Below are 13,950 nucleotides of genomic sequence, written 5' to 3'. Positions count from 1 at the left end.
ATGAGTAGGATGAGATCTATCATGTAATCGAGTTAGTTTTGATGGGGATTGATCCCTAGTATCCACTATGTTCTCAGATTGATGTTGCTACTACTTTGCCATGCTTAATGCTTGTCACTAGGGCCCGAGTGCCATGATTTCAGATCTGAAATTATTATGTTGTCACCAATATATGTGTGTTTTAGATCCGATCTTACAAGTTGTAGTTACCTACTATGTGTTATGATCCGGTAACCCCGGAGTGACTATAACCGGAACCACTCCCGGTGATGACCATAGTTTGAGGAGTTCATGTGTTCACCAAGTGCTAATGTGTTGATCCGGTTCTTTATTAAAAGGAGAACCTTAATGATGGGTTATAACCCCAGGGTAGGGTCATAGGTCTGCCCTATAGGTCCTACCCAAGGACTACCCTTCATAGAAGACAAGGCCCTTAGACAGTTCCGACTGAACTAAGGACGCCCCCATCATCCAGTCGGCGACGATCCACTCGGAGCATGTCTAACGTACCAACTGGAATCCACTCTGTACATCGTAACCACCCAGGAGGGCAACGGTCATACGTTTTCATACACCATTGTTAGCATTTAATGCTTACGTTACTTGTAATGTAAGCATTTACTCGCCACTATTCCACCCCTGTCCACCGGGCCATTATGAAGGGCAGCGCACTCTGTATAAGCCGCCCTTCCCCACTGGTGCACGGGTTGGCACTTGCTGTAATCCACAATACACTCGACACAAAGCTCCCAAGAGCACTGAGACGTAGGGCTTTTACCTCCACCATAGAGGGGCCTGAACTCATACATCCTCGCCGTAGCTAAGGCTCTGCCCATATACTTTCGTACCCCGTACTTCTACTGTTAGACTTATACCCATGACAGTTGGCGCCCACCGTGGGGCAGGCGTCTAAGCGACTTCCGGCGAGTTTGTGCATGGTTCATGAGATCCTCTTCGGTGCACTCTCCTTCATCGCCGACGATTCGGCATGGCTTCGGGATGCGCCCCTCGACGTCGAGGCGCTTCCGAGTCGCGGGGCTACGCACTTCCGTGCCAGTTCCTGCGGCGTTCTTCTTCTCCAGCCATCGACCCCGGTGTCAATCTTCGCCCCCATCACGCGCCGCAACAAGCGATCCCGCCGTCCGCGGCTCCAGCGTTGGGTGCGACATGCCATAGCGCGACAAAACGCATCCTCTCAAGTGGCGGTGCTCGAATCGGTTGTGGTCCCGCCGTCATCCGAGTGCTTGGAGTCAGTTCCGACTGAACTACCTTCCGAGTATCCGGGTCACGGGCCCGCAGCCGAAGTTCTCATGGCCGATTCCCACGAAAGTCCCCTCGGGACTGATCGGAATGAGCGTGAGTTTGGAGAATCATTGGGCGCTCGTCGTCCGCACCATCGTTGTTCCAGTCGGCGCACTCGCCAGAGCAACGTCGAGGTGTTCCGCACACCCATCCTCAACTTGGCTGCAGCCGATTCACTCCAGCCGACTGATTCAGAGGCTGGTAGAGGAATCGAGCAAATCCGTGCCTTGTTGCATACGGCGCAGCAGCAAAATTCGACGGTCTCCTAGTCGCACAACATGATCCACAACAGTTCTGTTCAAGTGAACATGCATCGGTCGATTTTCAGTCCCGACTCTCACCAGCGACGCACAGGGGCAGCCGTTCCAGGGACCCGAGTCGGAATCCGCTTCCCATTCGGTCTCATCCCGAAGATCGTCGCCGTTCGCGTACTCCTCCGCAGAGTGGGCCTTACGGACCCCGGCATTACTATGATCGTCGTTCGGGCGGTGGCGCGCATGATCCAAGGCCTGATGCAAGAGGGTACATCACCCAGAAGAAGTCGACAGAAGTCGAGCCCACCGTGATGGTCACGATAGAGACTATCCGAGTGGAAGCAGGACCGTTGTTTCTGGTCTCGAGTGCTTCAGTCGGGCCATCCGCTCGGCTGACATCCCTCCCAACTTCCGATTGGCGACGAGAATCAGCAAATTCACGGGAGAGTCCAAACCAGAAACTTGGTTGGACGACTACATAGTGGCGGTCCAGATCTGTGGCGGAGATGACCATGTCGCCATGAAACATCTCCCATTCATGCTCGACGGTTCGTCTCGAGCTTGGCTAAACCAGTTAGCCCCTTCAAGCATCTACAGTTGGGCAGATTTGACCAGAGTCTTCATCAGGACCTTCGAGGGAACGTGCAAACGACCTGCTGGTCTCGTAGAGCTTCAGCACTGCGTCCAGAAGCAAAATGAGCCCTTGCGCGATTTCATCCAACGCTGGACGACCCTCTACCACACGGTGGAGAATGTTACCGAGCACCAAGCAGTCTGCTCCTTCAAGGCTGGCGTTCGATACAGAGATCTGTACTTGAAGTTTGGTCGGACTGGCGACATCTCCATGAGCAAGATGATGGAGATAGCCGCGCGCTATGAAAATGGCGAAGAGGAGGACTGCATACGTAGTGGCAAGCATAAGTCAGTCGCCGATGGAGATGGGAACAACAATCGGAAGCAGAAACAGAAAGCTCAATCCACTCCGCAGGCAGAGGCAAGAGTCGTTACAAATGCCAAGTTCAAAGGCAAGGGGAAAGCACAGTACACCCCCAAGAAGAGGCAGTCAGGAAATTCCATCCTAGATCAACGGTGTCCAATCCACACGAAGACGGATGAAGAAGGCAATGTCATATTGCCGAAGCATACCACTCGTCAGTGTCGCCTCCTGATCCAAGGATTCAGTGAAGGACAACCGAGTGAGAAGGACACCGAGCAGGATGATGAGGACAAGGAGGATCCTTTCCCTCAAGTCCATGCAACATTGATGTGGAAAGCAAAAGTCGACTGCAGCTGGTCAAAAGGGAGGTAAACATGGCAACCCCATCCACTCCCACGTTCCTCAAGTGGTGACAGACTGCGATCACTTTTGATCAGTCAGACCACCCAGCACACGTACCCACCCCAGGGAGGCAAGCTTTGGTCGTCGACCCGGTGGTGGACGGAGTTAGGCTGCGCAAAGTCCTCATGGACGGCGGCAGCGGCTTGAATATCATGTACGCCGACACTCTCAAGGGAATGGGCATTCCGATGTCCGGACTTAGCGAGAGCAGTATGCAGTTCCACGAAGTCGTCCCGGGAAGAAAGGCCAAATCACTCGGCCAGATTGCGTTGGATGTTGTTTTCGGCTCTGATAAGAACTTCCGCAAAGAGAAGTTAACATTTGAGGTGATAGACTTCCAGAGTGCATACCATGTGATTCTGGGCCATCCGACATATGCGCGTTTCATGTCCCGTCCATGTTACGTCAATTTGAAGCTGAAGATGCCCGGTGCCAAAGGTGTGATTACTGTCACAGGCAATCTGCAGCGGGGCGAGGAGTGTCTGCAGCAGGGGTCGATAATTGCTGATCATCAGATGGGTATACTCGAGCTGGATGAGTACAAGAAGACCGCCGACCCCGCTGACCTGATGCGTTCAAAGAAGCCAACTTCCGAGTTGGCATTCCAGTCGGCGGGAGACACGAAGAAAGTCAGCATCCACCCGATGGACGACACCGCCGCCTCGACAAACATCTCCACCACCCTTGATCCAAAATACGAAGCCGAGCTCATCCAATTCCTCCGTGAGAACTGGGATATTTTTGCATGGAAGCTTGCTGACATGCTAGGTGTACCCAGGGAGTTGGCTGAGCACTGACTGCATGTGGATCATGCCGCTCGGCCCGTCCGAGAATGCCTGCGTCGGTCCGATGCGCACAAGAGGAAAGCAATCGGAGAGGAGGTGGCTAAACTTTTGGCAGCCAACTTCATTCGCGAGGTACACCACTCCGAGTGGCTCGCTAATGTTGTCATGGTGCCGAAGAAGGACAAGTCTCTTCGTATGTGCATCAATTGCAAGCATCTTAATAAGGTCTGTCTGAAAGACCACTTCCCGCTCCCCCGCATTGATCAAATCGTTGATTCGACTGCGGGTTGCGAGCGCTTATCCTTCCTTGATGCCTATTCGGGCTATTATCAGATCCGTTTGTATGGTCCAGATGAATTAAAAACAGCCTTCATCACCCCATTCGGGTGTTTCTATTACATCACTATGCCATTCGGTTTGAAGAATGCAGGAGCAACTTTTATGCGAATGATCCAAAAATGCCTCCTAGACCAGATCGGTCGAAATGTGGAGGCATATATGGACGATATCGTAGTCAATTCACGCAAAGGTTCCGACCTGCTGAATGACTTGGCAAAAACATTTGCCAACCTACGAAGGTACGATATCAAGATCACCCCAGCCAAGTGTTCATTCGGCGTTCCCAGCGGGAAGTTACTCGGTTTCTTCGTTTCCGAACGAGGGATCGATGTCAACCCCGAAAAGATCGGGACCATTGTTCAAATGGAGCGGCCGGTAAGAGTACATGATGTTCAAAAGCTCACAGGTTGCCTAGCGGCTTTGAGCAAGTTTATCGCTCAACTCGGCGAGAAGGCGTTACCTCTGTACCGACTCATGAAGAAGTCAGATACCTTCGATTGGATAGACGAAGCCCAAATCGCATTCGACGACCTCAAAGCCCTGCTTTCCACCCAGCCGGTTCTTACTGCCCCGCTCAGTAAAGAACCCCTTCTTGTGTACATCGTGGCTACAAATCAAGTCGTCAGCACCGTTCTGACAGTCGAACGCGAAGAAGAAGGCAAAGCGTACAAGGTTCAGCGGCCAGTATATTATGTTTCCGAAGTCCTGATTCCTTCCAAGCAGAGGTATCCCCATTATCAGAAGCTTATTTATGGGATCTACATGACTGCAAAGAAGGCGGCTCAATATTTTCAAGACCACTCGGTATCTGTCATATCTGATGCTCCGTTGTCAGAAATTCTCCACAATCGGGACGCATCAGGCCGAGTGGCAAAGTGGGCAATGGAGATGCTATACTGCCACATCAAGTTCGAAGCCAAGAAAGCTATAAAGTCTCAAGCTCTTGCTGACTTCATAGCAGAATGGGTAGAACAACAACAACCGACTCACATCTACTCGGCTCATTGGACCATGTTCTTTGATGGGTCCAAGATGTTGAATGGCTCCGGCGCTGGCGTAGTGCTCATATCCCCAAAAGGTGATAAACTCAAGTATGTGTTGCAGATCCATTTTTATTCTTCCAACAACGAAGAAGAGTATGAAGCTCTCCTTTACGGGTTGCGCATGGCCATCACACTTGGCGTCCGTCGCCTAATGGTCTATGGCGACTCAGATCTAGTGGTTAATCAAGTAATGAAGGAATGGTATGTAAGGAACCCCACCATGACTGCATACTGCAACGTAATAAGGAAGCTCGAGAAGAAGTTCGAAGGTCTGGAACTTCACCATGTTCCCCGACTGAAAAACCAAGCAACAGATGAATTGGCAAAACTTGGATCCACATGGAGACCGGTCCCGAGTGATGTCTGCCTCGAGCACCTACACCTCCTGTCGGTAAAAGAAGATCCTTTTACAGAGGAACCAGTACAACCGAAGAGCTCAACGGATCAGACTGAAGTCGAGGTCCCCGCTATGGTTGATTTGATCATGGAGATTCTAGCTGTCATTCCCAAATGGACTGTGTCGTTCATTGCGTACATCATGAGGCAAGAGTTACCAGAAGACGAAGTCCAAGCTAGGCAGATCGTTTGCAGGTCGAAGTCCTTAACCGTCATTGATGACCAGTTATACAGGGAAAGTGTTTCAGGCGTCCTTCAGCGGTGTATCTCTCCTGTGGAGGGGCAGTTAATCTTGGGAGAAATTCACTTGGGAACCTGCGGCCATCATGCCTCCTCAAGGGCAATCGTCGCCAAAGCATTCAGACCTGGTTTCTTCTGGTTGCACGCGAATGAAATGGCAAAAGATATAGTCGACCGTTGCGAAGGTTGTCAGTTCTATTCAAACAAGTCCCACAAGCCAACGTTTGCGCTGAAGACAATTCCTCTTGCTTGGCCATTTGCCATGTGGGGATTAGATACAGTCGGACCATTCAAAACATGCCAAGGAGGATTCACCCATCTACTGGTAGCAGTCGACAAGTTTACCAAGTGGATTGAAGCCAAGCCTATCAAGAAGCTTGATGCCCTTACGACCATCAAATTTATCAGAGACATCATCGCCAGATATGGGGTTCCGCACAGCATAATCACCGACAATGGCACAAACATTGACTCGGACAGGTTCAAAGGTTTTTGCGCAGGCCAAGGTATCCGAGTGGATTTTGCATCCGTCGCGCACCCCCAAACAAATGGACACACAGAGCGGGCGAATGGACTCACTCTTCAAGGGTTGAAACCTCGGCTCCTGCGGGAAGTTGGACATGCAGCCAGCGCATGGGTCACCGAGCTGCCTTCGGTGCTGTGCGGCCTCCGAACAACTCTGAACAGATCGACAGGGTGATCCTCGTTTTTCCTCGTTTATGGAGCAAAGGCAGTCCTTCCGAGTGACTTGCTTCACAACTCTCCACGAGTCGAACTCTTCTCTGAAGCCGAAGTAGAGGAAGCCATGCAAGACGGAGTGGTACTTTTAGAAGAGGAGCACGAGATGGCACTGATCCGTTCAACAATTTATCAATAAGATCTACGGCGATTTCATGCGCGGCACGTCAGGAGCCGCAGGTTCCAAGCAGGTGACCTGGTGCTCCGAGTGGATCAACAGAGACCACACAAGTTGGCTCCCGCCTAGGAAGGACCGTTCATCATTTCTAAGGTGCCGAACAATGGAGCATATCGACTCTACAACCTCGACAGGGAAACGGACGAGCTGCGAGCATGGAATGGAGATCTACTGAAGCGCTTCTACACATAACCGCCGACAGAGACAATGTAAAGAGCAAGTATCATTTAAGTAATAGAAAGCAGATTAATTTCTTGCCGATTCAAAATTCTTCCGCGTTTGCAGACTCCGACCTAAAAAACTAACTCCGAGTGTGTGCCAAAAGTCGCACTCGGGGACTTAGCTGCGACCCAGAGTCGCCTAAGTAAAAACTCGCTCCGAGTGTGCACTAAAAGTCACACTCGGGGACTTAGCTGCGACCCAGAGTCGCCTAAGTGACAACTCGCTCCGAGTGTGCACGAAAAGTCACACTCGGGGACTTAGCTGCGACCCAGAGTCGCCTAAGTAAAAACTCGCTCCGAGTGTGCACTAAAAGTCACACTCGGAGAGTTAGCTGCAACCTAGAGTCGCCTAAGTAAAAACTCGCTCCGAGTGTGCACTAAAAGTCACACTCGGGGATTTAGCTGCGACCCAGAGTCGCCTAAGTAAAAACTCGCTCCGAGTGTGCACTAAAAGTCACACTCGGGGACTTAGCTGTGACCCAGAGTCGCCTAAGTTAACAACTCGCTCCGAATGTGCACTAAAAGTCACACTCGGGGACTTAGCTACGACCCAGAGTCACCTAAGTAAACAACTCGCTCCGAGTGTGCACTAAAAGTCACACTCGGGGACTTAGCTGCGACCCAGAGTCGCCTATGTAACAACTCGCTCCGAGTGTGCACGAAAAGTCACACTCGGAGACTTAGCTGCGACCCAGAGTCGCCTAAGTACAAACTCGCTCCGAGTGTGCACGAAAAGTCACACTCGGAGACTTAGCTGCGACCCAGAGTCACCTAAGTACAAACTCGCTCCGAGTGTGCACTAAAAGTCACACTCGGGGACTTAGCTACGACCCAGAGTCGCCTAAATAAACAACTCGCTCCGAGTGTGCACTAAAAGTCACACTCGGGGACTTAGCTACGACCTAGAGTCGCCTAAGTAACAACTCGGTCCGAGTGCGCACGAAAAGTCACACTCGAAGACTTAGCTGCGACCCAGAGTCGCCTAAGTAAACAACTAACTCCGAGTGTGCATGAAAAGTCACACTCGGGGACTTAGATGCGACTTAGAGTCGCCTAAGTAAAAAGCTTCCTTCGAGTGGGCACTCGAGATACACTCGGAGGCTTAGCAGACCCTCATTGAGGCTCAAGTGGATGTGAAGACAACTGACAACTACATGCTCCGCAAAAAAAACTCAGTGAAAAAAACCACGAGTCAAAATCGTGTCAAAAAAAACTCAGTGAAAAAAGAGCAAAAGATCTGGTTCGAATTCGAATTGGTTCTACGATCAGTCGGCTCGGTGTGAATCAAGTTTATCCACACCTAGCCACGAATGTGCCGGCCAACAGCAGTGGCCAAAGTTTAATATAGACTACACTCGGCATATCGAGGTAAATACGCGTTCAGCATAAAGTATATCAAGCATCGCCGGGGCTGGCAGGCTCCACAACGGTGTCGAGGTCGATTCCATCTATAATCCGAGTGGCCGTGTCGAGGAAGGTCTCCATGAAATCTTCAAATCGAAGCTTCTTGGTGTTGGCGACCTGCAACGTCTTCAGCTTGTCTTCACGGGCTTCCTTGCAGTGCACTCGGACCAGAGACAGCGCCACGTCCGCGCCACACCGAGCGGCAGACTTCTTCCATGCTTGCACTCTGCTTGGGACGTCCTCTAGTCGGGTCATCAACCCCTCTATCTCGCTTCGGGAGTCATCTTCAGGCCATAGCTCCTTGTCAATTCGACCAACAACTCCTCTCAGGCGACCAATGAAAGGACCCACCTTGTTAAGGCGGGAATTCACTCGGAACATGTCCCGGTTAGCTTCATCACCGAGTGGAACATTTGGTTGCCCAAGCGACCGTTCAATTTTGGCAGTTTCAGCATCAACATCCCAACAGAAATCTGCAAAGAAAAGACAGGGAGAAAATAAGCGCGGAGTGAACTCCAAAGTCAAAGAGCACTCGGCAAGCAACTTACCACCAAGCAGTGCGACCATCTTCTTTGCCCAGTCGCCTACGTAGTTCTCCTGCTCTCTGCACCGAGTGTTCATTAACTTCAGCTGGGTCATCCAGTCAGATCTCTCCTCCTTCATTTTTCTACCTCGGCCACCAATGCCTTGTTAGTCTCCCGAGATTCCTCCAAAAATTTCTGTCGTTCAGCGAGAGCCTTCTTCATGCCAGTCAGATCATTCACAACCACCTCCAAGTCCGTAGCAAGTTGAGTCTTCTCGGCCTTCAGAGCATTATAGGCCGATCCCATTTCAGAAGTCTTCTGCGAAAGAGACACAAAGGGAGGATCAGCCACATTCAACAAGGAAAAAGTCTCGACAGATATGACAAAACAATCAAAACTCAAAATTCTTCAGACCCCTGCTGATGCAAGCAATCGACAGCGATCTCGGGGACTACACCCAATGGGTTCACTGAGAGTAACCCCACTGGTATGAAGCTCGAACAGTCGGTCCCATTGAGCTCCATAGGAAACCAACAACACTATGAGTAACACTACTCTCGGAGACTACACCCAGCGGGTCCCCCACTCGTACCATTCGGGCAGATCAACTCTGATCTGTAGAGATTATGGAAAATTCATATAAAGACAACTGCCGGTGCAAGCACTCGACAGAAGTCTCGGGGACTACACCCACTGGGTTCACTCGGAGTGAACCCGCTGAAAAATAAACCTACTGTATCCGAGTATCTCGCTGAAACCCCTAGTGGGTACCAAGAGGAATGTAAACACTTACTGGCGCACTTACTCTGATATCATCCCAAAGCTCCAAGCTCTTCTGGTACGGAGACACGATGGAGTCATATGCTCCATTGGCGTCGCCCACCATCAGCTCCACTTGCACCATGGCGTCCTTGGCGGCTCCTACCTGATCCTTCGGGAGGCGTCGGGGATCATATTGAACAGCCGACGGACCCGGCGTGGCAGAAGGCTCCCTGGGCATCCCGAGCTCTGCTCCAGTCGGTTCCGCCGTGAGGGCCACCGTCACAGTCGGCGGAACGCTCATGGAGGGATTGGCAGCAGGTTGGATAACCCCAGAAGCAGGCGCCAAAGCTGGTTTTGACCTCCTTTGGTCATCATCGTCCAGATGGATCATCTCCGAAGGAAGCCCGACTGAACAAAATAAAAATACAGAAAAAGGTCAAGACCAAAGACAGCACTCGCGAAACGGTAGTACAACTCTCGGAGTCATGACAACGTACCTTGCTGGTACGTGGCGGCGTTATCAGTGTCCATGGGATCGTCATCCTGACGTGGCAGAGAGGTGGCGGAGGTAGCAGCTCTGTTGAGTGAATTCCACTTGATGGGTAAACATGAATTCCCAAAAAGAAGAGTCCAATCGGATACTGAAGGAAGATGGAAGAGCAAAGACACTTACGTTGAGGCGACCGGAACAGCGATCCTCATCCGAGGCAAAGCTTTCCAAGGCTTAGACCCACTAGGTTTAGCCACCTTGGACGGCTGATTCACGGGCTCGGCAGAAGCACCCCTGGTTCTCTTCACACTCCGAGCACTCGGGGCCATGGGAGGAGCCGACGGAGCAGCGGGGTCATGACAGCGCTTGGTTCGGTGTTCTGGTGGTGAGGGTGAGGAGCTCTGCTCTCCACTCTCCTCCTCCTCCTCTTCCGTCTCCTCCTCCGTCTCCCCACTGTCAGAGACGTACTCGGCGCTATCCGCGCTGCCCTCCATGCTGCCTTCCTCTTCCTCGGCTGGATTCCCATTCGAGACTGCAGAATGCTAGTTCGTCCAATCCTGCACAAAACACAGTCGGCAACGTCAGTCAGCGAGACAAGGAAAGGAATCAAACTGAGAAGGTTAAAAGCATTCGACAACATGTTCTCACCTCATTCGGAGGAGGATTTTCGGGGCGGAAGGCCTTCACCCGCCGAGCTCCCATGGGGTTATCACATGTGCCTGTGATGCTGCGGACCCACGCACTCACAGTCTCCCCGCTCACGTCCTCTAGATGAGACCGAGTGGTATCCGAAGGCCCCGTGTAATGCCACATAGCGTGGTCTCGGGCCTGCAGCGGCTGGATGCGCCGACCCAGAAAAGTCTCCAGCAGGACCATGCGGGTGACTCCCCTCCGGACGACGGCTATGAGCGCGTCGACCAAAGGCTGGACCTGGGTTCTTTCTCCCTTAGAGAGCGCTACCTTCCTGGGAGGGCCCGAACGGTCTAAACTGAAAGGTGGCAACCCACTCGAAGCATTCGGGCAAGCAATGTCCTGGCAATAGAACCAGGACGATTGCCAGTTCCTAACTAACTCGGATAGCTGAAGGGAGGGATAGCTACTCTTAATTTTCTTTTGAAATCCTAAACCCCCGCAGAGCTGGAGGATGTGCGTCTTATCATCAGACTAGCTAAGCTTCTTAACAGTCTTAGATCTAGCGGAGAAAATGTATTTGAAGAGCCCCCAGTGGGGGGGACATCCTATGAAGCACTCACAAAGGGTGATGAATGCGGAAAGATGAGCTATCGCATTCGGAGGGAAGTGATGGAGCTGCGCCCCGAAGTAATTCATGATACCTCAGAAGAAAGGATGGGGAGGTAAGGAGAAACCTCTGGCCACGTGGCTGAGCAGCAGAACGCGCTCCCCCTCCTTTGGCGCCGGCTTCGTCTCGGATTTCGGCAGCCTCCAGGTCTTGTTGACAACCATGCCGTGCTCCACCAGCTCCAGCACGTCGTTCTCCGTCACCGAGGAGGGGAGAAAGTCCCCCTGGATCCAGCCCGCCGGCAACGCCCGCTACCGCCGTTGAGTGGAGGCCGCCGCCTTCTTCTTCTTCTTCGCCTCGAGCTTGCTGGTCTGTCCCTTCGTCATGGCGAGGGCAACGGATCCACAGAGGAGGAGAGGAAGGAGGTGGCTAGAGGTGCGCAAGGAGTTGCGGGAGAGGGCGAGATTAACGGGAGGAGGATGAGCAGCGCAACAGGAATGTCCGCCGGGGAAGCTTTAATAGGCCTCCGACTGACTCACGTACACGTGGGCCCAGGATCTTATCCCCCCAACCGGCCGCTGCAAGATTAGTGGAGAAGATAACGGCGCGGTAATCGAGGATGCGAAACCTACTCGATGGCGATGTCGTCATCCCCGCTGAGCGCGCGGTAACCGAAATTTGAGGATCCCGGAAAATCCAGCGCTGTCAGTATGACCAGTCACGACGAAAGATTCCGCGGAAGCATTCGGTCCCTCACGGTTCGTTTCACTGGCATATTTACTCGGATCACTAGCTGAAAAGATAAAATGGATCGAGGCAAACAACGCTAAAGTCACCTCAATAACAGTCGGTTCCAAACTCCAAACATCACTCTGTCGTTCCAACCCCGATCCATTCGGGGACTAATGATGGGGTTATAGCCCAGGGTAGGGTCATAGGTATGCCCTATAGGTCCTACCCAAGGACTATCCTTCATAGAAGACAAGGCCCTTAGAGAGTTCCGACTGAACTAAGGACGCCCCCCATCATCCAGTCAGCGACGATCCACTCGGAGCATGTCTAACGTACCGACTGGAATCCACTCTGTACATCGTAACCACCCAGGAGGGCAATGGTCATACGTTTTGATACACCATTATTAGCATTTAAAGCTTACATTACTTGTAACGTAAGAATTTACTCGCCACTATTCCACCCCTGTTCACCGGGCCATTATGAAGGGCAGTGCACTCTATATAAGCCGCCCTTCCCCATTGGTGCACGGGTTGGCACTTGCTGTAATCCACAATACACTCGACACAAAACTCCCAAGAGCACTGAGACGTAGGGCTTTTACCTTCACCGTAGAGGGTCCTGAACTCATACATACTCGCCGTAGCTAAGGCTCTGCCCATATCCTTTCATACCCCATACTTCTACTGTCAGACTTATACCCACGACACTTAATATCCCGTAGTTTCCTTTTGGACCCCGCTGCCACGGGAGGGATGGACAATAGATGTCATGCAAGTTCTTTTCCCTAAGCATGTATGACGACACACGGAATGCATCCCTACATCACATTGACGAACGGGAGCTAGCCACATATCTCTCCGTGTTATAGCTGTTGCATGATGAATATCATTCAAACAAATCACCGACCCATTGCCTATGAGTTTGTCATACTTCTGTTACTTGTTTTGCTCTGCTACTGCTGCTACTACTGTTGCTACTGTTGTTACTTGTCTTGCTCTGCTGCTGTTGCTACTACTGTTGCTACTGCTGTTACTTGCCTTGCTCTGCTGCTACTGTTGCTATTACTGTCGCTTACTACTGTTGCTACTTGCTACTGCTGTTCCTTGCCACTGCTATTGCTCATTACACTGCTGCTACCTGCTACTATACTTTTCGCTGACCGTTGACGGTAACTGACAACTTGCATCAATGCGGCAACGGAGGCGCCATTGATACAATCGTTAGGAATAGTGTGCCGTCAATAGATCGTTTCTGACACCGTTGTTATCATACTACTTTGCTGTTACTACTGTGCTTGCAGATACTAATCTTTCAGGTGTGGTTGAATCGGACAAATTCAGCTCCTAATACTCGAGAGTATTCTCTCACCTCCTGACTGGCTTATCAAGAAATTGGGTCGAATAGTCTACCCTCAAAAATTGTTGCGAACCCACGCGCTGGTGGGCCATCAACAACATTCTTATAGTCTCATTACTGGGGAGTGCTTTCATCATTCTTCTGGTGCCGTTGCAGGAGAAAGTTTGTTGTCATAAGCATTCGTCTAGCTAATGCCAGAGATTGCAGATCATACACCATGGTCGACTGAGGCAGGGTCAACTTCGAGATTGGTGATTACCGCTACTGCCTCTAGCGCAGCTCTCACCAGGACTTTCGCATTCGCCGGGTCTTCATACACCTTCCCAGCAGTCAAAAAGAACCTAGCTATTGTCAGTGCTTCAGCAACGGCCGCAAGGCAACCCCCGGTGTCTGAAGATGCGTCATCCTACATCTGGGACATAAGCATGCGCCTTGTGCGGCAGCGACTGCCGCAGTTGTCCTTGCGGAGCCATGGTTCCCATTTCACGTCTCGCACCAACCGACGCACAATATAGTAAGCCCAAATATCGCCAGCTAGAGATCCCTAGCTACTTTTAAGACGACCCTGGCTAACCTGCTGGCTTGCTTGTCTTGTGATTCCTTC

Source organism: Hordeum vulgare, chromosome 4H (genome assembly GCF_904849725.1).
Source record: "Hordeum vulgare subsp. vulgare chromosome 4H, MorexV3_pseudomolecules_assembly, whole genome shotgun sequence".
Lineage (NCBI taxonomy): Eukaryota > Viridiplantae > Streptophyta > Magnoliopsida > Poales > Poaceae > Hordeum > Hordeum vulgare.
The sequence above is the reverse complement of the archived record's forward strand: the minus strand, read 5'-3'. Positions refer to the sequence as shown.